At 41.3% G+C, this 27,742-nt stretch overlaps 1 non-coding gene across 1 annotated transcript; it reads left to right on the top strand.

Annotated features, from left to right (window-relative positions):
• The first annotated feature begins 14,169 nt into the window (after window positions 1-14,169).
• On the top strand, window positions 14,170-14,243 carry TRNAI-AAU (transfer RNA isoleucine (anticodon AAU)). The gene has a single exon. It is a non-coding gene; the product is annotated as a tRNA-Ile (tRNA).
• Window positions 14,244-27,742: the final 13,499 nt, after the last annotated feature.

Below are 27,742 nucleotides of genomic sequence, written 5' to 3'. Positions count from 1 at the left end.
GTTGTAGAGTGGCATTCAAGATCGCACTTTGTGTTAGCAACATGAGATTACATAGAGTGCTACAAAGAGTCTTAAACGGCAACAATCCTATTGAAGATGATAATTTGCCAAGTATGAAGGGTGCATCAGGTAGAAATGCGATCTACTAGATGAAGACATACTTCAAGTTCAATTGTGAGATAATGCCAACTACCAGTAGGTTGCATCCTATACACGTCAAGAAGTTTATGATTCCTATAGATTGGAAATGTCAACTTGTGGTGACAAGTATGTCACCTACAGTCAGTTCACAAGGTTGTGGTCATTCCACTTTAGTAATGTTATTATACGTCGCAAAGTATGTATGGTGTGTTGTTCAATATGTGCAAACCTAAAGAGCGTGTGTAAAGGGGCAAAGACAGCTACAAAGAAGGAGCTAAATAAGAAATTGTTACAAGATCACTGAGATGCCCAAGCATTAGAGAGAAAAAGAGCTATGCACCATAGGGAAAAGTCGATAAACAATCTAGCTAACTACATGTGTTTAATGATAGATGGAATGGACCAAAAGAAGACGTGTCTACCTCGTCTTAAACGTCTTCCTAATGATGTCAACGACGATTGTCTCGTGCAGATGCACTTGCTGGGTTGTTTAGCCTATAATGGAAGTGTGAAGCCTCATGTCTTCTTCACCTACCCAAATGTCCACAATGACCCTAATTTAACGTCATTGTGATTCCAAAAGTATTGATGTCTTGGGGGTAGTCTTTGCCGCCGGTTTTATTTATTCAACTAGACAATATTGCTTGGGAAAACAAAAATTCTATGGTGTTTGGTTATCTAAGTATGCTGGTGAACCAAGGAATATTTAGGAAAGTGAAAGTTAACTTTCTATTGGTTGGTCACACACATGATCATATCGATCATATGTTTAGTAACTTTTCTAGGCAGTTATCACGATATGATGCTTTTATGTTACCTAAGTTGTTCGAGATCATTCGTGATGCATACATATACACCACACCCAATCATGGAACACTTGAAGGAAATATATGATTTTAAGAGATACATATTAGATGATGGTGAGGGAAATGCCAAAGTGTTAGTGCCATTAAATAATATAAGTTTCAACCATGTATTCTTAATAAATAAAAATGATCATAGTGGTTGTACATTATTATATGCCAAGCAATATTCATCCTCCCCCCAATGGGAGCCTGAAAGCGGGTGTCAGCGGGTGTCAGTTTCTACTTCATATGCCTTCAACTTTTGTTTATGGTGTAGGACAAATGCCGATTGAGACTAAGAAAGTTGTCACCAATGTACAATGTACTAGCTGATAATCCAAAGAATGTTTGGATGCAAGCATTGCAAGACAAATGCAAGCACATTGACAATGTGAAGAAGTATGTTGGGGAGCAAGACACATCATGGTGGGATGTGTTCTTTAAAGATCAAGAACAAATTGTTTACAATTGTGTCCTTGGTACTTAGACCATGCAAATACCCTTCACCTGGAATAAACAACAGTGTCGTAATTCTCAGACTTCTCCTCTTGCACCTAATGCGATTAATGATAGCTTGCTCCATCCACCACAAAGGGACATATATGTTGGACCCAGGTTGACAAAAACAGCGGAAGCAAGATGGCAAGGAAACTTGCAAGAATTTAAGGTGGGTATGTTAATTTCTACACCTCTTGATGATAATGAGTTGGGACATCAATTTTGGATTGGTAAGGTTTTAGATGTGGTGATGCATGAGAACCAAAGCCAAATCTAGTCTATAAACGTGCATTAGTACAACACTAAAAGCAAAAATGCCTTTACAAGCAAGTATGCTTTAGAGATGATGGAATGTCCACGGTCAAGGGGGAACAGAAAGAGGAAAAGAAATATTTGTAGCACTTCATACCTAGACATTGGTGATGGAGATATTATTGTTTACGACTTCGCACTAACAAAAGTTGGACGTCTCAGGAAGTCTACAATAGATATTATCAAGAAGAAATTAGGGTGAAAGCATGGGAATGGGAACAATTAGCTATGTCCTTGACATAGCTAATTAGCTACCTAAAAAGCTACATGTAATCTGTATATTTTGGCAAATTTAGGGATGATTAGAATTTGATCTCAGAAAAAGACTAGCTAAACGGTGGACCATAAATGGTAATATTTCCATCTCCATAATAAATGATACATATCTTTAAGATCTTCCTAATAAAAATTAGCTATAAAAAAAACTATTTAGCTGTGGTCAGTTTAGCAGCTAAATAGCTATAATAGTGTTTCCATTCACATGCTTTCACCCATTACCTATTCTACAAGGGGTCTCATGTCAAAGGCAAACAAGATCGTCTATACATAACATGGAATGTCAACATCTAGTTTTAGATGAAGACAATGCCTTAATAGGTACATCCAAAGATGACTAGGAACAATCTACATTGTATATTAGTTATACTAGCAACTCTAGATCATGATACAAGTGATTTTTGTAAATTTTACACTTAATGAAATTTTGGTATCTAATGTAAGAGAATGTTGTTTGTAATACTCGAAAGATATAAAAATTATGTTTAGAAATATTATTGCTTTGTACAAACATTGTTTGTTACAAAATACATTACTTCTTGACTTTTGAGTGATAGTGAACATTGTACCATTTCAATTATAGCATAATTTTAGCGTTTTATCAAGTTTAGGAAAGGATGACTTTTTGAGGTTTTCCAACGACATTTTGAGAACATGTGATACTGGTATCATTAAGTTTTGTGAATAGAGTATTTAAACCCCAAAATTTTAGGGAATATTCCTTATCCTTCCATTTTTGCGCGATCCTTCCACTTCTGAACGCGACCGTGTTTATCCGTTTATGCGTCTAAATTTAGACAATTAGCATGTGATGTTTAGTGTGATGGCCAACCTCTCTGTGACCATTTTCGTCAGGGCCTTCGAAGCGAGATTAAAAACTTACTACTCAACTTTCCGGAGCCTACGTCATTGTCGCAAGCCATCACGCAAGCAGTTAATTGTGACAATCGGTTGTTTGAGCTTCGTCAAGAGGAACGAGCAACTTCAAGGTGGAAACCCTCTTCGAGATCTTCTCCATCGTCATCGTACAATGACCCCATGCCAATGGAAATTGATCGAGCTCGCGCCCCGCCACTCACCGAGGGTGATCGGAGGTATCGCCGAACCAACAGGCTATGTTTATATTGTGGTGCATCCACCCATCTCATTCATTTTTGCCCAATCAAGAATAATCAAAGATCAATATCTACAAACAATGCGAAAAGACGGCCCCAACAATGGGAAAACGATGGTGTCCAACTATAGTAGGAGCCATGTGGTTGGACAATCCGCATTCGTGTCACTCCCATAGTTCGGCTACATCGACAGAAGATTTCTCCTTTCCAGTAAGAATCCATTTCAAGTTGATTTCAATTAGATCCTTAGCACTTCTAGATTCCAGGGCAACAATGTGTTTTATGGACGAAAGGTTCGTTCATAAACACAAATTCTCGGTTGTCCGATTGTCCAAGCCAATCCCAGTGGAAGCTATCGATGGACGCATGCTTTCTTCGGGAGCAATCACCGAAGCCACTGTCCCACGTATCTTACAGCTCGGGGACCACCAGGAGGCCTTAACGTTTTATGTTATCACTTCACCGCGACATCCTGTCATCCTCGGTTTGTCTTGGCTGAAGCCACAGAATCCACTTGTTGATTGGCACAATCACTCTATTACTTTCTCCCAAACCAGCTCGGAGGTGCAAGCAATATCTCATGTTGTTGCAGGTGCTCACCCTCCCAAGCGGAATTAGCTCCAAGGCGGATGCTCACATCCCAGTTACAACAAGGAAAATAGTGCATAGTGCCTCGTCCAACAATCCAATGAAGACAACTACTGACTCACTACCGTCCAAGTATGAAGACTTCAAGAACGTATTTGAGAAAAAGAATGTTGATCACTTGCTTGAGCATTGACACTACGACTATCCGATCGATCTGCAAGAAGGTGCTAGTCCATGTTATCGCTAGGGCCGGACAATGTCCTAACATAGGGTGTCCCCTTGAGACACTTCACCAAAAGGGTGTTGTGGTGAGATAGAGTTAGACCGACTATTAATGGAACCCTAATTGGTTACTAGTGACAATATCATTAGTCACAATACACGCATAGGATAAATTACACTTAGCACAGAATGGTAATTAACAATGATTACGATACAGAACAACAACACTCTATTAATTATCCTCTAATGCTTACAATCTAACCGGGCCCTTTTTATAGGTCTCCGGTTTTAGGTACAAACCGGTGCCAACCGGCAACCGGCTACGAACCGGTTCGGATCCGGATCGGCATACCAATTCCGTGTCCGTCCGTTCACTTCTCAAATCATAATAATTCTATATAAATATATAATCAGCTCCCGGTTATTAATTATCCCCTCGTTTCCCATTTTGGACTACCCTTGTCGGCCGGCTAACACATGGCACACCCATGGGACAGTACCTTGTACATCGAATCCCATGATTCATCCTTCATTCGTCCTCCAAAATGTCCAGAATGCTCTGATCTAAGGGTTCCAATGGTTCTTCGGGAAGCTGTTCTGTACTCTACTGCTGCTATTGTTCCTCCGGATGTGGCTGTTGCTGGTTGACGTCTATTGCCTACGGCTCCGTCGGTCTAACCGGCTCTGTATCCATTTCCGTTCCGGCTCAACTGGTCTTACCGGCCCTTCCTCCTTTTCCGGCTCTACCGGTCTTGGCATCTCCTGGTTCGATTGTCCGGCGTGCACTAGTTCCCACGGATGATCTTCCTTTAGTGGCTCCTCCTGAGTACTATCTGGTTGGCTTCCCCCGGCTTTAACCAGTGTTTGTTCTGAAGATGGCTCCTCGTAACTGATGCTAATCATCGCAGTTTTCTTGGCCACTTCTTGCCATCACCTTTCCCGTTCGTACTTCTCGAAATCGAGTTGGTTGTCCAACTGGTCATCATCCATCTGTGCCACCAACTAGTGTACCGCCACCCTCTGCTCATCAGCCAAGGATATGAAATCATCTGCCAGTTCCTATTTTATTGCTTCAATGCTTTCTTTATCCCGGATGTACACTTTGTCACCCTCTTTCCACCGGTTCTCCGCATCTGCCGGCAGCAACTGCAGCTCTGTTGCCTGCTTAGCCCAGTTCGACCACCACTGTACTAAGCTTTCTTCCACCAATTGCTTTGTTTGATTCCTCCATGCCAGTACGATGTCCCGGATCCTCCCCAACCCCATCTTCAACTTGTTTTCCGTAGCCCGGTTTTCATCCTTCAATTGTTTGATCAGGCTTGCGGTTGCCACTTCTTGGCTTCTGTAGTGCATGAGTTGGGTTTGATATGTCGTCTGAACTCGGTTCAGAGTCATTGTAGCGTGCTCCGTTTCTGCATGGTGTTGCACTTGCAGGTCCAGTCTCTCTTTCACTACTGCCACTAGTTGTTTCGCTACTTCGGCTCCCTTCGACTGCTCTTCCAGCACTACCGCCGTCAACCGGTTAACTTCCTCCCAGAGTTCTCTGCACTTTTCCTGCTGCCTGTCACTTTCGGTAGTCAATTCTTATGATCGGCATCCAAATTCTTATAATCCCGGTGCAGTCGGTCAAAGTCATTAGTTTTCTGTTTGAGCTTTTGATTGATAAGCCGGCGAGCGCGGTCCTCACAGTCTTTTTCTTGCCGGAGCTCTCCTTTGAGGCGCTCAATCTCCACTTCTGCCATCCTCCAGAGTTTCTCATTTTCTTGCAGGAGTTTTTCTTTCTCTTCTTTCAGCCAATCATACGCTTGATGACCTCTTCTCAAGCTTCCCTCTGTTCAACCAAGGCTATCAGCCGTTCTCCTTTGTTCCTCCTCTACCGCTTTTTTTAATTCGCGTTCCCTGCCTCGTAAGGCTTCTTGTGCTATCAGGTTCTCCCTTAGTGTGGCAAGCTCCTGTGTTGACGATTTATGAGTATCTGGGCCTGCCGCTGTCACCGAGGTTTGAACGTTCTGTAGAGTTACTGGGACCACCAGTTCCGATTGTTGTGGTCCTTCTATGACCAACTTGGCCATTTCTGTTCTGGCCTTCTTTATGTCTTCTTCCATGTGTCAGATTCTTGACTGGGCCATCTCTAATTCCTCGGTTGTGGCTAGCAACCAGGCTTCTTGCGCTTTCTCTTCCGCTTCTAACTGGTAGACAACACCAGTCACTTGTTCTGCTACTCATCGGAGCTATCGACTGTCGGTGCCTTGTGGTCGTGGGATAGCGTTTTCACTGGTCACGAGCCTACTATTGTTGACGGTTACGTCACACGGTCGCTCCGGTTCTGGTTATTGCTGCTGCGGCGGTGATGCCGGCAATTCAATGACCGGTTCCTAATTCACCGGTACTGCCGTGTCCTGGACCGCAGGTTCCGCGATGTCCTGCTGCTGCACTTGCTCCGTGCTCGATTGTGGTTGAGCCAGTTCTGTCGCCTTCCTAGGTTGCAACTCCTTAGGGAGGGGTTCCTTTATATTGTCCTCCGCTAGCCTTGATGCCCCCCCTTCGTGGCCTTTTTCACTTATTTGGCGACGCCGTAGCAGCGTCTCAGTCGGCTTGTCTTCCTGTTGTTCTTCTTCCAAGGTCGTGTTGTTGATTAACTCCGCTAAGGGGTCTTGCCCCTGCATTTTCTCCGGTTGCTGTTCTGCTTGTTGTTCGGATAGGCGCAACTTGATTTTCAACAGTCTCCCCGAGGTATCCACCGATACCTCCTTCTCTGCCAGCCTCTTCCAATTAGGTCATTCTTTCGCCTGGGTAGCCAGGAGTTGCTGTCGTTTGGAAGTTGCTTTGGGGGTCGATTCTATCAGTCTTCCCCTCTTTCTTTGTTTTGTGGGCTCTACCGGTGGTGCTAACAAAGTGAGCCATCGCCCCACTGCTGTCCACATCTTTTTGCCATCTTTTATGGAGACGATGGCAGCACTCAGGCCGTCGGCAATCATTACCGACCAATCCACCTATCCTCCGTCATAAGTGGCTATGATCAAACCGGCACTATTCCTAGGCATCGCCGGTGGTCGGGGGTATACATGGCCATACTCATGGAGTACCCGAGCAATTTCCCGAAACAGAAGGTCTTCACAGCCTTGCGTGCGGTACGCCTTGTTGCCCAGGGAGTATTCCCCAAAATACCTCGTTTGCAGATCTTGTGAAGGGTTGTCGATCGAGTGGATCCGCCCTTCTGGTAGGCCGGTCATGGCTCGGATGGCTTCCTCGGTGATGACCTCCGTGTCGATGACTTTAACGACATTTTCTGCATCTCCGTTCGACGGTGCTTCGACTATTCGCAAGAATCCCTCTAGACCTAGTTGCGTTGGCCATTTCTTAGCCGCTTCTTAGAGTACCATACATTCCATGTCGTCTTCGGAGTCGGTAGGTTGTGGTAAGATGGGTGCGCATGCGTACTCTGCATGCTCTCGCTTGATCACTCGTAATCGCCTGTGGACACCGAGATCAATGTGTTCGCGAAATGAAAGGGACTCTATGCAGCGTAGGTTTTCTTTCTCCATGCATGGCGCGTTTTCTTGATTCCTGCACATGCACGTCCTGTACTAATATAGCAGTCGGTTGACACGTGGTGCACCTGTTTTTAAAGAATTTAGTTAGCCACCCACCAAACCTTTTCAAAGTGCCCGTTCGCTCCTCGCTTGTGCATGATGACTTAAATTGAGTTATAGTTAGCTGGAAGCACCGGCTCTGTATCCCGGTTTTTCCCCATCTTCATGTTTGCCGGCCACCTGTTTGTCGTTATCCAGTAACGCCGGCTCTGCCTGACTATTGAGTACTTCTTTCCTGCTTCCCACTGTTGTATTAGCCTCCGTCTGCTCAAACGGATTCTGTGGCATAGGTCCACAATATAGTTTAGTCGAAACCCACTGACCCATTTGCCCATTATCTCACCAGCGAGTGTTCCAAGCTGGCATGACCAGTTGAATTCCCACGTTATCCAATACGGTCTGGTTTGCTCATCCTGAAAATCTTCTCATTGCCCTTCTGGTGCCGGTTGACAAACGCCTTCCTTCATCGTTGCTCTAGTCCAACTGCATGAGACTTGCTATCCGATGCTCCTTGAGTTCGCATAATGTGGCTAACCGGATTTTTTCCGATTCCTTTTCACTTAGTCGTTCTCTAACCTGTATCCGCAAACTCGGAACCTGAAATTCAATCGGCATTACTGCTTCAAGCCCAAATGCTAACCGGAATGGAGTTGACCGGATACTTGTTTTGTGTGCCGTCCGGTATGCCCATAGTGCACTCTGCAGCTTAGTGTCCCAATTAGTTTGGTTTTCATTGACGATCTTTCGCAAGATGTTTTGGAGCGTTTTGTTCGTGGATTCGGCCAGTCCATTGGCCTGTGGATAATAAGGGGTATTGCACTTGTGTACCACTGCTTAGAATGTTGTTAAGCTCTCCACTACTTGACCGAGAAAATGTACGCCTTGGTCGCTAAATAACTCGATCGGACATCCATACTGGCACCAGATGTACTCATATAAGAACTTTGTCATTGATGCCGCAATGTTGTCCCGCAAAGCCTTCGCTTCTACCCACTTGGTGCAATAATCGGTGGCAACTATAACATATCTGTTGCCGGTTCTCATTGCGGGAGGTTTAAACGGCCCAACGAAATCCAGCCCCCATTTCTGAAAGGGTCCTAAGGGTAGCACCTACTGGTGAGGCATCCTTGCCTGTTCTGTTGGTTGACCCATCCACTGACACAAATCATCGACTTTCGCGTACCGAACCGAGTCCTTTAGTGTCGTCAGCCACCATAGCCCGTTATGCCATATTTTTCTTGTCGTAGCATCCCCGGCATAGTGCCCTTCGGCAACTCCACAGTGCGCTTCTCGTAAGATTGTGTCGTTTTCGTCGCTTCGCACAACTCGCCGTCATATGCCATCCGCGCCTTTGTGGTACAGGGTGTCCTGTAGTAGACAAAAATGTCGGCTTTGCACCGCTAACCGCTTGTGCTCATCCTGGTTCATCTCCTCTGGTGGGAGTCCCGTGCTTAGGAATTGATGCATGTTGGTTAGCCATTTGTCTTTGTCGACTACCGTGCTATCGGCTGCCGTTTTTGCTATTACTTTAAACAACTCGGCATCCAGAAACTCATCCGGGACTCCATCACCGGTCTCGTCGGAATCTAACCGGCTCAGATAATCGACAAACGCATGTTGTATTCCCAACTAGTGATATATTTTGAACTGAAACTCTTTTAGCAACAATGTTCACCGAGCCAACTTGTCGGTGAGCGATGCCTTTGCGACCAAATATACTAGCGCTGAGTGGTCGACATGAAATGAGAATTTCTTTCCCATTAAATAGTGCTAGAGCTTGGTAACACTGTAAATCATCCCTAAGGCTTCTCGTTCCGTTGTTGAATAATTTCGTTCTGCCTGGGATAATTTCCGGCTATCATAATAGATCGGTCGGTACCATTTCGGTTCCGTCTGTTGCATTAGTGCACTACCGATTGCTATGTCGGATGCATCAACGAACACGTGGAATTCTTTTGACTAGTGCGTTGGTTGTACTACCGATGCTTGTGATAGCAGTACTTTCAATGCCCGGTAAGCCTCATGCTCAGTATTTGTCCATTGGAACAGTATCTGGTGAACCGTGGCATGCAATGGTGTAGCAAGATCGGCCAAATACCAGAGCATCCGGCTATGCCACCGGATTTGCCCTAGAAACCGACTCCAAGCTTTGGCTGTGGATGACGCCGGTGCTTCTAAGATTGCTTTCACCTTATCAGAGTCTACCGCGATCCCGACCTTCCTGACAAGAGGGCCCAGCAATGCACTGCATGTTACTCCGAACATACACTTTGTTGGATTCAGGCTTAGCCGATAACTCTTGCATTTCTCGAGACATAGCCGGAAGTGTTGGACATGTTCTCCTTCTCGGCTATACACGGCAAAGTCATCCAGGAATACCTGCATGAAGGCCGAAATGAACTCGCCAAATATTTCCATGATTATTCGTTGGAAGGTCGTCGGAGCCCGAACATCACTACCACTGCGACAAAGACTCCCCATTCGGTGACGAAGGCCATCTTGTCTTGGTCGTCGGGGTGCATCCTGATTTGATTAAAGCCACTGAAACCGTCTAGGAAGCTATACTCTTCATGATCGGCTACCATGTCCAGCACTCCATCCTGAGGATAAAATCATAACTTTTAGTCCAAATCGATCATTCTTGATTGGGTATGCTTATTTATGATAAAATGATAGCTTCTAATACAAAACGATCATTAGAGAACACATCTACAAGTTGAGGATAAAATAATAATTAAGAAAAGCCAACACAAATAGGAAACCTCTACAACAAGTTTGGAAAAGATTTATTAATTCATTCATGTCGCATGAGTATATACAGTTTTTGTATACTTTCAAAATATGAAAAGGAAACCTTTCATGTGTAGGCTTGGCAATATATGAAATAGACATGGCCAATTAGCTCAGTTCGTTAGAGCGTCGTGCTAATAACGCGAAAGTCGCAGGTTCGGAACCTCCATTGGCCACGATGAACTGGTCTTCGTTAGTATTTCTCAACCTCTCTAACGACTTCACCATACGAATAGCCATAATGTTTGTTGACAACGACAAGAAAAATTTAAAACAAAAGTATGTATGTTGCCGCATATTAAGGCAAGATTATTGTCGATTGATTACACACCTTTAGACTAAAATAGTAACTTGTAATCCACACATATCCTTCAATATTGGCTAAAATTGAGATTAAATTGATAATTTCTCATATAAAATGATCATTCATGATTTGGTTTCCGTCGAATACAAAGTGATAGTTTTGAATTGAATAAACGAAACCAAAATTATCATTCAAGATTGGGAATCCAATAGAGTACGTCTACACGATGAGATAAGATGATAATACATCTACACGTTAAGGGTATATATCCTGAGGGAAAAATCATAACCTTTACTCAAAATCGATCATTCTTGATTGGGTATACTTCTCTACGATAAAATGATAACTTCTAATACACAACGATCATTAGAGAATACATCTACACGTTGAGGATAAAATGGTAATACATCTACACGTTGAGGGTATATATACTAAGGATAAAATCATAACTTTTACTCCAAATCGATCATTCTTGATTGGGTATGCTTGTTTACGATAAAATGATAACTTCTAATAAAAAACGATCATTAGAGAAAACATCTACATGTTGAGAATAAACTGATAATTATGTAAAGGCAACTCCAATAGGAAACCTCTAAAACAAGTTTGGAAAAGATTTATTTCTTCATTCATGTCGCACGAGTATATAAAGTTTTTGTATACTTTCAAAATATGAAAACTAAACCTTTCATGTGTAGGCTTGGCAATATATGAAATAGACATGGCCAATTAGCTCAGTTGGTTAGAGCGTCATGCTAATAACGCGAAGGTCACAGGTTCAAAACCTTCATTGGCCACGATGAACTGGTCTTCGTTAGTATTTCCCAAGCTCTCTAACGACTTCACCATACGCATAGCCATAATGTTTGTTGACAACGACAAGAAAAATTTAAAACAAAAGTATGTATGTTGCCGCATATTAAGGCAAGATTATTGTCGATTGATTACACACCTTTAGTCTAAAATAGTAACTTGTAATCCACACATATCCTTCAATATTGGCTAAAATAGAGATGAAATTGATAACTTCACATATAAAATGATCATTCAGGATTTGGTTTCTGTCGAATACAAAGTGATAGTTTCGAATTGAATAAAGGAAACCAAAAGGATCATTCATGATTGGGAAACCAAAAGAATACGCCTACACGATGGGATAAAATGATAATACATCTACACGTCAAGGGTATATATACTGAGGATAAAATCATAACTTTTAGTCCAAATCGATCATTCTTGATTGGGTATGCTTGTTTACGATAAAATGATAACTTCTAATACGAAACACTCATTAGAGAACACATCGACACATTCAGGATAAAATGATAATTAGGAAAAGGCAACACAAATAGGAAACCTCTACAACAAGTTCGGTAAAGATTTATTATTTCATTCATGTTGCACGAGTATATAAAGTTTTTGTATACTTTCAAAATATGAAAAGGAAACCTTTCATGTGTAGGCTTGGCAATATATGAAATAGACATGGACAATTAGCTCAGTTTGGTAAAGCGTCGTGCTAATAACGGAAAGGTCGCCGGTTCGAAACTTCCATTGGTAACGATGACCTGGTCTTCATTAGTATTTCCCAAGCTCTCTAATGACTTCACCATACGAATAGCCATAATGTTTGTTGACAACGACAAGAAAAATTTAAAACCAAAGTATGTATGTTGCCGCATATTAAGGTGAGATTATTCTCGATTTATTACACACCTTTAGAATAAAATAGTAACTTATAGTCCACACATATCCTTCAAGATTGGCTAAAATTGAGATTAAATTGATAACTTCTCATATAAGATGATCATTCATGATTTGGTTTCCGTCGAATACAAAGTGATAGTTTCGAATTGAATAAAGGAAACCAAAAGGATTATTCATGATTGCGAACCCAAAAGAATATATCTACACAATGGGATAAAATGATAATACATCTACACGTTAATGGTATATATCCTAAGGGTAGAATCATAACCTTTAGTCCAAATCGATCATTCCTGATTGGGTATGCTTGTTTACGATAAAATGATAACTTCTAATACAAAACGATCATTAGAGAATACATCTACACGTTGACGATAAAATGATAATACATCTACATGTTGAGGGTATATATCTTGAGGATAAAATCATAACTTTTAGTCCAAATTGATCATTCTTGATTGGGTATGCTTGTTTACGATAAAATGATAATTTCTAATACAAAACGATAATTACAGAACACATCTACGCATTAAGGATAAAATGATAATTAGGAAAAGCCAACACAAATAGGAAACCTCTACAACAAGTTAGGAAAAGATTTATTTATTCATTCATGTTGCACGAGTATATAAAGTTTTTGTATACTTTCAAAATATGAAAAGGAAACCTTTGATGTGTAGGCTTGGCAATATATGAAATAAACATTCCTATTAGCTCAGTTGGTTAGAGCGTTGTGCTAATAATTCGAAGGTCATAGGTTTCAAACCTTCCATTGGCCATGATGAACTGGTCTTCGTTAGTATTTCCCAAGCTCTCTAACAATTTCACCATACGAATTGGCATAAAGTTTGTTGACCACGACAATAAAAATTTAAAAAAATGTATGTATGTTGCCGCATATTAAGGTGAGATTATTGTCGATTGGTTACACAACCTTAGTACTTGTAATCCACACATATCCTTCAAGATTGGCTAAAATTGAGATTAAATTGATAGCTTCTCATATAAAATGATCATTGATGATTTGTTTCCGTTGAATACAAAGTGATAGTGTCGAATTGAATAAAGGAAACCAAAAGGATCATTCATGATTGGGAAACACAAAGAATACATCTACACGATGAGGATAAAATGATAATATATCTACACGTTAATGGTATATATCTTGAGGGTAGAATCATAACCTTTAGTCCAAATCGATCACTCCTGATTGGGTATGCTTGTTTACGATAAAATGATAACTTCTAATACAAAACGATCATTAGAGAATACATCTACACGTTGCCGATAAAATGATAATATATCTACACGTTAATGGTATATATCCTGAGGATAAAATCATAACTTTTAGACCAGATTGATCATTCTTGATTGCATATGCTTGTTTACGATAAAATGATAACTTCTAATACAAAACGATCATTAGAGAATGCATCTACACGTTAACGATAAAATGATAATATATATACACGTTAAGGGTATATATCCTAAGGATAAAATCATAACTTTTAGTCCAGATCGATCATTCTTGATCGGGTATGCTTGTTTACGATTAAATGATAACTTCTAATACAAAACGATTATTAGAGAACACATCTAGACATTGAGGATAAAATGATAATTAGGAAAGCCAACACAAATAGGAAACCTCTACAACAAGTTTGGAAAAGATATATTTATTCATTCATGTCGCACGAGTATATAATGTTTTTGTATACTTTCAAAATATGAAAACGAAACCTTTCATGTGTAGGCTTGGCAATATTTGACATAGACATGGCCAATTAGCTCAGTTGGTTAGAGCGTCGTGCTAATAACGCGAAGGTCGCAGGTTCAAAACCTCCATTGGCCACGATGAACTCGTCTTCGTTAGTATTTCCCAAGGTCTCTCACGACTTCACCATACGAATAGCCATAATATTTGCTGACAACGAAAAGGAAAATTTAAAACAAGACTATGTATGTTGCCACATATTAAGGCAAGATTATTGTCGATTGATTACACACCTTTAGAATAAAATAGTAACTATTAATCCACACATATCCTTCAAGATTGGCTAAAATTGAGATTAAATTGATAACTTCTCATATAAAATGATCATTCATGATTTGGTTTCCGTCGAATACAAAGTGATAGTTTCGAATTGAATAAAGGAAACCAAAAGAATACATCTACAGGATGGGATAAAATGATAATACATCTACACGTTAAGTGTATATATCCTAAGGGTAGAATCATAACATTTAGTCCAAATCGATCATTCTTGATTGGGTATGCTTGTTTACGATAAAATGATAATTTCTAATACAAAACGATCATTCAATAATACATCAACACGTTGAGGATAAAATGATAATATATCTACACGTTAAGGGTATATATTCTGAGGATAAAATCATAACTTTTAGTCCAAATCAATCATTCCTAATTGGGTATGCTTGTTTACGATAAAATGATAAGTTCTAATACAAAATGGTCATTAGAGAACACATCTACACATTGAGGATAAAATGTTAATTAGGAAAAGGCAACACAAATAGGAAACCTCTATAACAAGTTTGGAAAAGATTTATTTATTCATTCATGTCGCACGAGTACATAAAGTTTTTGTATACTTTCAAAATATGAAAAGGAAAACTTTGATGTCGAGGCTTTGCAATATATGAAATAGATATGGCCAAATAGGAAAGTTATGGGCAATGGCTTCCTCAAAATGTCGAAGGAAGCAATGGCAATAGTTCAGGAAGATATTGCTAAGGACCTATACGACATGGCGGCTTATTTTAAAGAAGAAATTAACCGAGTCATGCAGGAATTTGACAAGCATGATGTCGATATATCTGTTGAGTTAGACAATATTGAAGCTCAAAAGAAACCAAAACACCTGGACTTGGAGCACCGGATTCGGCAGAGCCAAAATCATCAAGTGAAGAAACGTTGTAGGTAAACGACAGGCAGGACACCGAAGTTGAAGATGAAGACGACGTAAGCGTGGCAACACAAGAAGCAGAACCCCTCCTTATTCGACATTTTGCAGGAGGACGCAGACGATGATTTCAAGATGGAGGAAGATCTTTCCTCCGAGCTGCAGGAGTAAAGGGTTCCGTGGGTTCGCCAGACAACGTCCTGGCCCACAAGCATGCGAAGTGTTACTCGAACAAGTATACATACATCGGAGTTGGAAGGATATTCAGAGTTGGAGGTGAAGTCGGATCGATAGTTCGAATCGATGACTCAGCAAATAGACAAATAGGACATTGTTAGTTACGAAGTTTTGTAATTCTTGATAATTATAGGCAATAGGATTTCTTGATGAGAAATGACCTTCGGGTTACCTATAAAATGAAAACAAAGGCATTGTAAAGATCAATCATTGTAATTAGTAATATAATGTTTGGTTAGGAAATCTCTCTGTATGGATTACATTTTGCCATCTATTTCTTTCTATCTAAACTATATTACATAAGTCACGATCTAGGTGTCTATTATCACCGATAAGTTTACAGATAATTAGTAACTATTCGTCTAACCACAACTTCTTGATAGAACGTTAGGTATGAACGTTCGTCTTATACTATGTAAGCAAAGTAGTAATTGTCGACCGAACAACAATACACATCATTTAAGTAATTGTCAATGTTCTTTCCCTTACTATATATTGGGTCCCAATGATTTACTACGTGCAAACGGGTATTCCATAGATCTCCCGTACAATTTTTGTTGGATTCGGGAAGTTCACACAACTTTGTGAATAATCGTTTGGTTCAGATATGGGGAATCCAACCCACCGTAAGTGATCACACCTATACGGTGCACTTGGTTGATGGAAGAGTACAATACATCAATGAGGCGATTCATTCATTAGGAATTTCTATTGATACTTATATAGAGGAAGTAGACTTCCATGTAATGAATCTTTGTACCACTGATGTAATACTGGGTTACCCCTAGTACTATAATAAAAACTCTTCTTTATCTATTGATTGGGTTCATCACTCAATAACTTTTGTACTAAACAATTGTCCTCATTTTATTCAATGTGTAAAAAAACAATCCCTCTCAATTGTTTCCTCTCCATCAATATCCGAGTTGTCTTGTTCTACTCTATTTTATTGTGTACTTGATCCAGACATTCACATTTACGATATCGATAATGTCTCGGTTCAATTAACATATTTTGAACAACAACAACTTGATGAAATCTTAAATGATTTTCGTGATGTTTTTCCGAGTGAACTACCAGATGGGTTAACTCCTAAACGTAATATAGACCATTGTATAGATATTGTACCTGGCATTGTACCAATAAGTATACCTCCTTATCGCTTAAGTTGATCCGAAGAGGATGAGGTATCTAAGTAACTCGGGACTATTTACGAATGGGTTATATACATTATAGTAAATCTCCATGGGGTGCCCCAATTCTCTTGGTTAAAAAGAAAGATGGCACATGGCATATGTCATGATATGGCAAGACTCGAACCCATGACCTTATGCTACATGGGTCGAGCTCTTGACCATTAGACTATACATTGTAATACGTAAAATATTATTTTCATTTATGTTTTATTATAGAAAATTGATGTATATTCCAGATTTCTCTGGAACATTCTAGAAACTTCAGGAGTATTCCTTAGAACACTATAAAAGGAGGCACAAGGCATTATTTCGAACCAAATCGGTTCAACGCCAGTCTTAAGCCTCCTAGCTACTGTACATTTTCTTCACATAATATATATCTTTTCTTATCATCACTCTCTCTCTCTCTCGATCTCTCTCTCCCTCCCTCTCACTCACTCTTTCCTTCTCTCGAGAGTTCTTCACCTCTCTTAGTACTAATACTTCTTTTAGTACTAATTCCTTCTCTGTCTTAGTACTGTTCCTGACAGTTTGAACCGATTTTCCCTACCTTCTGTCTCTCTCATTTCCTACTAATCTCTTATTCCTCTTTTCTTTCATCCCATCGCCATTGTTAGCGCTGAAGAATATCAATCCGTTTTTCGGAATTTCAATGCTTGAAAGAGAAGTTCTATGCTTTGGAACAAGAAAACCAACGGTTGCTGGGGGATCTTCAGCAAATCTCCTTAGAAAAGCAGCAAACGCAACAACACCATGGGGAACTTGCGTTACGCGTGCAACAACTCGAAGCCACCATTGTAGCGATGCAACAACAAGGGCCCGGAACACAAGGGATTCATAAAGAACCCAAGATTGGCCTTCCCACAAAGTTCGATGGAACGCGATCGCAGTTTAGAGGGTTCCTTAACCAGGTACGATTAGTTATTCAAATGCATCCTTCCCGATATCCCACTGATGCATCACGAGTGGGTTTAGTAGGCACTTTGTTAAGTGGCTCAGCGTTGGCATGGTTCACTCCACTATTAGAAAAGGAATCTCCGTTACTCAACAATTTTGAAGAGTTTCTAGGTGAGTTTAAAGCATGTTTCGGAGATACTGACAGCATCAGGACCGCAATCAACAAAATTCGGCGATTACACCAAGGTGACCGTCCAGCCTCTGCATACGTTGCAGATTTTCGCCTACCCGCCGCCGATATCCCTTGGGATGATCAAGCGTTGATAGAGCAATTCCGTTATGGTTTACGCAACGACGTCAAGGATTTACTCTTGACCTTCCCCGAAGAACCAAAGTCCTTAACAGAAGCAATTAGTCGCGCGGTGAGATGTGACAACCGCCTCTTTGAGCGACGTTCGGAACGACAGCTACAAATGCCGAGGGCAAGATCAGAGCCCACCTACGCCTCAGTGGTATCAAGACCTTTTCCGAGGGAGTCATATAATGCGCCTCCAGTGAATACTCCGACTCCGATGGAGATTGACACTACACGTCGTCGAGGGCCATTATCCGAAGAAGAAAAGCAACGACGCCGTACAAATCGACTATGTCTTTACTGCGGTGGACCAGGACATATTGCAATAAATTGCCCCCATAGGCCAAGAAGACATGTAAACCAAATAGTTGCTAGTTCTAATTGTACTAAACCCGAGCCTATTTCAGTAGGGATATCTGATAGTCCTAATAGTACTAATAGCCCAGATCTAGCGAACAGATTTGATGTCCTTAGTCAATTAGAAGAAGAGTTAAACGACTAAGTCCAGCCAAAATAGGAGCCGTTTGGTTGGACAGCCCTAGATCTGTGCAGCCCATTAGTGGTTCCATTCCCTCTAAGCAAGTTAGTGATGTGTTCGTAGCCCAAGTAATAGTTAGTACTAAAAGTACCCCTCCAGTACATGTCCTAGCACTCCTAGATTCTGGAGCTAACTCTTGCTTTATGGATAAGAAATTTGCTCAAGCTCATAACATATCCCTAAGAAAACTCCAGTGTCCAGCCTCTATAGTAGTCATTGATGGACGTCCCATTGCTTCCGGAAATATCATAGAAGAGTCAGAGCCCATTAATATTGTCCTAGATAACTTAGCATGTGTAGTATCATTTAATATTATTAGTATCCCAGAACATCCCATAGTTTTAGGATTATCGTGGTTCGAGTTCCATAACCCAGACATAGATTGGAGAACAAGAGAAATCCGGTGTCAACAAACCCAAGGGTCAACTCAGAAGATGGCAACCATTTTGCTTTGTCAGTTGCGTAAAGAAGGGCGCAAGGAAGAAATGTTCTTCTTTGCAATATCAGTAAACCCCTCCAGCACCACTAAAGATGAATCCACCGTTCAACTTCCTGAGAAGTATCGTCATTACGTCGATGTGTTCGATAAAGTACAAGCCAACACACTTCGTCATCATCGACCGTACGATTGCCCCATCGATTTACAACCGGGAAAAGAGCTGCCATGGGGACCGATCTACAATTTGTCACCAACCGAGCTGGAAGTCCTTCAGGCCTATATAAAGGAGAATTTGGAAAATGGTTTCATTCGGCATTCGAAATCTCCAGCTGGCGCGCCCATTTTCATCGTCAAGAAAAAGGATGGATCGCTTCGTCTTGTTGTAGGTTACCGTGGCCTGAATAAGGTTACAATCAGGAATAGGTATGCTCTTCCCCTTATCTCAAGTCTTTTAGAACGGATCAATGGTGCTAGGTTCTTCACGAAGATCGACTTACGGGGAGCATATAACCTCGTACGGATCCGACCAGGAGACGAATGGAAGACCGCGTTTCGCACCAGATATGGGCACTTCGAGTATACGGTCATGCTGTTCGGCCTCACTAATGCGCCGACAGTCTTCCAGCACATGGCTAATGATATATTCCGAGATCTATTGGATGATTGTTTGATCATCTATTTGGATGATCTACTGGTTTATTCAAAGACCCAAGAAGACAATGATTCTCATGAACTATTAGTACTAAAACGACTTCGAGAACATGGTCTATACGCAAAGCTGGAAAAATGTAGTTTCGGGTGCAACTAAGTGGAATTTCTCGGGTACATAACTTCCTCAGAAGGCATCTCCATGGACCCATCTAAGGTCAAAATGGTGGTAGAATGGCAGATTCCGCGTTCGGTGCGGGATGTGCAATGCTTCCTAGGCTTTGCCAATTTTTACCGGAAGTTCATACAAGATTACTCAAAGATCGTTCTACCTCTCACACAACTTACCAGGAAGGGACAACCGTTCATTTGTTCTGAAGAAACAGACATGGCTTTCGAGAGTCTTAAAAAGACATTTACATCGGCTCCAATTCTAGCTCATGTCGATCCGAAAAAACCATTCATTATCGAAGCTGACGCATCGGATTTTGCATTGGGGAGAATTCTGTCACAACAGGGGAATGATGAGAAGCTACATCCTATGGCTTTTCACTCACGCAAGTTTGACGCCGCCGAAATCAACTACGAAATTCATGATAAGGAGCTATTGGCAATAGTGGATTCTTTTATGCAATGGAGGCATTTTCTGGAGGGATCCTCTCATCCGGTCACTGTATTTAGTGACCACAACAAGCTTGCCTACTTTCAGGATGCTCGTGTGTTGAATCGACGTCAAGCTCGGTGGGCCCACTTCCTCACCGTTTCGACTTCAAAATTACATATCGTCCGGGGAAGCACCAAGGGAAGGCAGATGCATTGTCACGACGTTCGTATCTAGCACCCCGTCCCGGCGAGCCAGCTTTCGATAACCAAAAACAAGTCATCTTGGGACCGGCACGACTACAAGCAACACAGATCTTTGACATGCCCATGGATACCCACGTTATCGATACCATACGCGAAGACTTGAAGACAGATGCGTTCGCCCAAGATATACTAGCACAAATTGATCCCTCTCGCGCGTCGTGTTCACAGTCGCAACCACTAGGTACGGACTATCGGAAATTCAAATACCATGATGGATTACTCTTCTTTAAAGAACTTTTGTATGTTCCTAATGGTTCTTGCCGCCTTCAAGTAGTACAAAACTATCATGACAGATATAGAGCTGGGCATTTTGGTAGTACTAAAACATTACATTTAGTACAACGATCATTCTGGTGGCCCTGTATGCGACAATTTGTCGACGATTTTGTTCGGACTTGTGATACATGCTGCAGAGCGAAAATGCCAAGGCATCATCCATATGGTTTATTAGAACCATTACCAATTCCAAGCAAGCCGTGGCAATCCATTGCTCTAGACTTCATCACAGATCTTCCAGTCTCTAAGGGGTTCAATGCGATTCTAACGGTGGTCGATCAATATACGAAGATGTCTCATTTCTTGCCATGTACTAAGGAGATCTCGAATGAAGACACTGCCGAAATTGTCATGCGTGAAGTATGTCGGCATCATGGACTTCCCGATAGTATCATCAGCGACCGTGGACCCCGGTTCGTGTCAAAATTCTGGAAGCACCTTTTTAACATGCTCAAGGTCACTTGTAACCTCTCCTCCGGTTACCACCCCCAAATCAATGGCCAAGCCGAACGAACCAACCAAACGCTGGAGCAGTATCTGCGGTGCTTTCTCAACTATCATCAGGATGACTGGGCAGATATTCTCCACTTCGCCGAATTTGCCTATAAGAACTCTATCCATGCATCCACTAAAGTTATGCCATTTTATGCTTATACGGGATGTCACCCCCGGTGGTGTGTACTTGAAACCCCAGAGGTGTCCACAAATCCTTGCGCAAAAGATCGTTTGGAGAGGTTACGCAAGATACAAGCGGATGTATCTACTCACCTCCAACAAGCTCAACAAACACACAAGGTTTATGCGGATTGTCATAGACTCCCATCTAGTTTTAACATTGGAGATCGGGTATGGCTACTCCGACGACACATCAAGACCACTCGCCCATGCGAGAAGTTGGATTATCGGCGATTAGGTCCTTTCCGTATTATAGGAAAGATTAATGATGTCGCTTTTCGTCTTGATCTACCTCCACAACTTCGGATACATCAGGTGTTTCATAGTTATCTCCTCGAACCCTATCAAGAGAGCACCATCCCAGCACGTATTACACAGCCTCCACCCCCGATCGAGCTTGAAGATGGACCTGAGTACGAGGTTGCCGCCATTCTTGATTCCAAGCTTGTTCGCAACAAGCTCTACTATCTAGTCGATTGGCTAGGATATAGTTCCAGCGAGCGTACTTGGGAACCGATAGAGAATGTCACCAATGCTCGTGCTCTTCTTGAAGACTTCCATCGTCAATATCCAGACAAACCGGGTCCTCAATCCAAAACGACTCGTTACACTCGTCATTTTAAAGGGGGGATAGTGTCATGATATGGCAAGACTCAAACCCATGACCTTATGCTACATGGGTCGAGCTCTTGACCATTAGACTATACATTGTAATACGTAGAATATTATTTTCATTTATATTTTATTATAGAAAATTGATGTATATTCCAGATTTCTCTGGAACATTCTAGAAACTTCAGGAGTATTCCTTAGAACACTATAAAAGGAGGCACAAGGCATTATTTCGAACCAAATCGGTTCAACGCTAGTCTTAAACCTCCTAGCTACTATACATTTTCTTCACATAATATATACCTTTTCTTATCATCACTCTCTCTCTCTCTCGATCTCTCTCTCCCTCCCTCTCACTCACTCTTTCCTTCTCTCGAGAGTTCTTCACCTCTCTTAGTACTAATGCTTCTTTTAGTACTAATTCCTTCTCTGTCTTAGTACTGTTCCTGACAGTATATGTGTATTAATTACCAATGCTTGAATAAACTGACGATCAAGAATTCGTATCCATTGCCCCGGGCTAACGATCTAGTTGACCGTCTCCAGGGAGCTCGGTATTTTACGAAACTTGATCTTCGTACTGGTTACCATCAAATTCATATAAGTGAGGACGATGTTCCAAAAATGGCATTTCGTATGCGATATGGCCATTATGAGTTTTTGGTTATGCCTTTTGGTTTGACCAATGTTCCGGCTACATTTCAACAATAAATGAATGACATTTTCCGAGAGAAACTTGGAAAATTTGTCGTTATTTTCTTGGATGATATTTTAGTTTATAGTCATACATTACAAGAACATGCTAAACATGTCCACTTTGTTTTACAAACATTGCGTGACAAACAGTTTTATGTGAAGATCTCAAAATGTGAGTTCTTCAAGAAATCAATTACTTATCTTGGACATCTCATAACCGAACGAGGAGTTGAAATTGATCCTTCTCGCATCGAGAAAATCAAGCTTTGGCCCACTCTTCGGAGTATTTGAGAAGTTCGATCATTCCTTGGTTTTGTGGGGGTTTGCGAAAATCCCTTCGTAATTACTTCCAATTGGCAACGCCGTTTACTAATCTTCTAAAAGGTCAAATGCGTAAGTCTACAAAACCTATTGTCTGGAATGTTACACTAGACCTCGCCTTTAAGGAACTCAAGCCTGACCTGGTGTGCAAGGTTCCTTCACTTCTTTTACCTAATCCTTCAAAACCTTTTGAGGTTGAAACCAGTTCAAGCAAGTATACTATAGGTGTTGTCTTATATCAAGCTGGTAAACCAATAGCATTCGAGAGTAAGAAACTTGATTCTGCTCAATGTCGTTATACCGTTCAAGAAAAGGAGTTATTTCCAGTTATACATGCGCTCAAAACATGGCGTTATTATCTTTATGGAAATCACTTTGTGGTAACTATGGACCACGAGTCCTTGAAATATTTTTGTAAACAACAAGACATGAAAGGTCGTAAAGCAGGATGGGTTGATCTCATCTAGGACTTTGATTTTTCTATACGATATCATAAAGCTTCCATGAACACTACGGACCACGAGTCCTTGAAATATTTTTGTGACCAACAAGACCTGAAAGGTCGTAAGGCACGATGGGCTGATCCAATCCAAGACTTTGATTTTTCCATACGATATTGTAAATGTTCCATGAACACTATTGCTGATGCACTAAGTTGCATCCATGAGGTTCACATGCTTAGCTTCACTGAAATAACATCAGATCTTAATGATCACCTTCGAGGAAAGTCTCATGATGACAGTTATTTTGCGAAATACTAGGCAAGAGTTGAGTCTGGAATAGACACCACCACATCCTCGAAGGAATACTTCCACATTGATAATGGTCTGTTCTACTGTAATGGGAAGGTTTGTGTTCCCGATTTTCCCAAGGTCAAAAAGAGAATTCTTTTTGAATGCCATGATGCACCCTCAGCAGGGCACCATGGAATACATCGTACACTCGTTCTCATCTCCACTCAATTCTATTGGCCTAAGATGCGTCCTGACATAGATAGCTATGTGACTAAATGTCACCAATGTCAGGTTAACAAAGCCAAGCAACTTAAAGCCGCAGGACTTTTACATCCCTTGGAAATTCCCAATAATAAGTGGGAAAGTATATCTATGGATTTTATTGTTATCCTGCCATCTGGGTTGTGGTTGATAGACTAACTAAAATGGCTAGATTTATTGCTACTAAAACCACGGTAACAGCTCTTGAATTGGCTTACCAAACCGTTGACAAGTTATTTCATTTTTATGGGTTATCGATGGATATCGTGAGTGATCGAGATCGAAAATTGACTAGTGACTTCTGGACGCAAGACTTCAAGAAGTTAGAAACTACATTGAGTATGAGCTCCACGGATCATCCTCAATCTGGTGGATAGACAAAACGAGTAAATCAAATTATTGAGGACATGCTTCGAGCATACGTTGGTGCAAAACCAACAAAATGGGAATGTTATCTCCCAATTTTGGAGTTTGCTTATAACATCTCCAAGCATACATCGACGAGATATAGTCTTTTTATGTTTATGTATGGTTTTCAGCAATGAGCCCCGATTGATGTTAATATAGATCATGATGAGTTGCGAAGTACGCAAAACTTTCTTCAAGATATGCAAGATATGTTGCATATTGCACGAGATAATATAAAAACAGCTCAAGATAGAGCGCGTTTTTATGTCGATCATCATAGGCAACCTCGTGTATTAAACCCTGGACAGAACGTATTTTTACGTGTACCTCACAATTCTAAGACATTGTCTAAGGGTAAGTGCACTAAGTTAGCCCCATGGTTTTGTGGATGTTTTACATTCCTCAAACACATTGGATCATCAACCTATCGTCTCGCTCTTCCTAATGGTGTTGAAAATCATCCATTATTTCATGTGAGTCGTCTAAAAGAACTTCTAGGTTCTGGCGACAATACAATTAAAACTGAAACTCTGGTTACTTCTGAAGAATTATCTTCTAAACCACATGTACTAGAAATAATTCTTGATGTTAAAACAAAAAAATTACGTACTAAAGAAATCCAAGAATTTTAAATAAAATGGATGGATAAATCAATAAAAGATGCCACATGGGAGCGCGAAAATACTCTTAGAACTAACTTCCCTAACTTTCCATTACAAGAGTGCAATGTTTTAAAGAGGGGGAGTATGTTACGAGCATGACCATATAATATCCTGTGGTGAGAATTTACCGTACTATTCTATACACGTGGATAAGTGTGAGGGTTAAACGAGAGTGTAAAGAAGGGGAAGATTACTTTTAATCCTCGAGATTGAGACAACCCATTAGGCCGCCAAGTGTGAACTTGCCTAGGGGCCTGGGTATCACTATAAATAAGAGGCCTATCTACCCTCATTTCATGATCTTTTAACTACGTCAAGACTCTGTTCTTGTGGTGGGTCAACTCTCGTAGTGAGCGCGCCAACACCAGGTATGACTCGACGCCACGACAGTGGTATGGGATGCCAATCGAGGCTCAAGTCCGTGTCGATCCCTCCGCTCGGGGGTGGTCGGGTGGATTGACACCCTTCTTTCTCTCTGTCCTCGCTATCTAGATCTATTGTTTATACTTATCCTTTCCTTACATTAGTATATATCTCTAATAGTGACAGGGGCAAACAAGTTAGAATTAGGAAAAAGGGGAGGGGTATTATATCTAAATAAGGAGGGGTTATTTTTCAAATTATGTGATAATAAGGGTGGGGGGGTGCATGTGTGGAATTATTAAGAAAGGAGAGGGAGTGTCTGAAGATATTAGGGGGGAGGGACCTGTGTTAGAAATAGGGGGAGGGGTAAGACCAGAATTATACAAAATCTTGGGGGGGAAATATGGGTGGGGTTCATTACAAAAAGGGGGGACGGGGTTTGGTTGGGGAATATTAGAAAGTAACAAAGGGGTATACAAGGATTTTGTAGAAAGGGGTTTAGAGAGTGAAAGGGGTGTGGGTGTAGTGGCCATGAATAAGGAAAGAGGGATGGGTTATGCTGCCCTATTGTAGGATGAAAGAAAATTGAGGGGGAAAGGAGGAGGGGCTTAGTATACAAAGGAGGGCTGGAGAGCAAGGGGGGAAGGTTAGAATGGGGGATGTCGACGCCTCTATAGTCGATTGCACGCGCCGCCCGTCTTTATCTTTAATCCATCGTGTTGTTGGTGGCTATGTTGGGCCGACGAGAAACCAGCAAGTGCGGCCGATGAGCGGAAGCTATGGATCAGAGATGGGGGTATTCCGTGTGAGCTGTGTGGCCAAGCTAGCGTATGGTGGTTGATGTCATTGTCGTCGTTGTCGTTGCTGTTGCCGTCACCACCGCCGAGGAGTGATTATGGTCAATGATGGAGATCCTGTGGTGGATGATGCGAAGGACCTGTATAAGGGGAAACATATGTGGTGAAGTTGGAGTTCAGGAATGTTGGTGTTATCCTCATGTTATGGTGGAGGTAGACTGAGTTTGTGTTCGAGCCTACCGAAAGGTCATTGGGTCTATAGAATAATACTTATGGGTTTCTATGATTGAGGTTGTTAGGATAAGGGTTCGTGCTAACTTCATTATTATTTATGTTGCAGATGAATTGAGGATGGTTGTGGTAGTTGGATGATTCACGCTTAAATTGTTGTGGAGGAGGTTTCGGGTTTGTTGTTCGAGGCCAATAGTTAGGGTTGGGGAAGTTTGGGTTGGCGTTTGTTTTCAAATTAGGGTTTGGGTTAGGGTTTATTCTTGAGTTAGGGTTAGGGTTAGTGTTAGGGTTAGAGGTAGAGGAAGAGTTAGGGTTTGTTCTCAAGTGAAAGTTATTGTGATGAGATGTAAACTGAAATTTGTCATATTCTACTTTCTCAAAACTATCTACTACCTTTTCACTATCATCTTCAGACTCCATATCTAGGTCTATCTCTCTAATGTGGTGCTTACTTGTGCTTTGAGTGTTGTCGTTTATTAATTGTGCTTTATCTCTTGTTTGCATTGCAGCACTCCTAAAGGCTTCCCTATAAGTGAATGATAGAACTATTGTATTACATTCTTTTAAAATATTAGTGACTAATTCTTCTCTGAAATCTTCAAGTTGTTTGCTAACTGAGTTTGGGTTTGAATCGGGTTCTATTCTGTCAAAACAAGCGGGGGCTTTTAGGAGACTAGCAAGCTTGAGTATATCTGCTCACATGGTTGTAGGAAAGTCATCTACAATTTTAGTATAATAATGGACAAGGTTGTGTAAATGCTTAACATAGGCGGTAGTGAGATCTTTACTATATTGTGTTGTAATGGAAGCAAACTTCGATTCGGGTGCACTCAAATCGAGCTTGGTGTTCCTCTTCACCTACCTCTACCCACCGATTATCCACCATTCCGCACTCCTTGTTACGACCGCAAGGACATCAACCCTAAACCCTCAAAACCCTACACGCCTCCTAAACCCCGAAACCCTAAACCTCTCTTACATCTTGGCTCTACCCACCGATGATCTACCATTCCGCACTCCTTGTTATGACCATATGGTCAACATAGAACATCGTCTTACTTTCTATGGAGGCCCACGTTGTCGTGCCTTTCGGCTCCGGATCGTTGCGTGAGTCGGGTGGGAACCACCGAGGTTTTGGACTAGGAGGAGGAAGAATTTGAGGCTAATCTAGTTATGAATATGAATAGATTATAAGAAAGAGATATAGAAAC

This window comes from Azolla caroliniana, unplaced genomic scaffold (genome assembly GCF_043228905.1).
Source record: "Azolla caroliniana isolate FFs.n. ecotype wild unplaced genomic scaffold, voAzoCaro1.0.p SCAF_22, whole genome shotgun sequence".
Taxonomy (NCBI): Eukaryota; Viridiplantae; Streptophyta; class Polypodiopsida; order Salviniales; family Salviniaceae; genus Azolla; species Azolla caroliniana.
The sequence above is the reverse complement of the archived record's forward strand: the minus strand, read 5'-3'. Positions and strand labels throughout refer to the sequence as shown.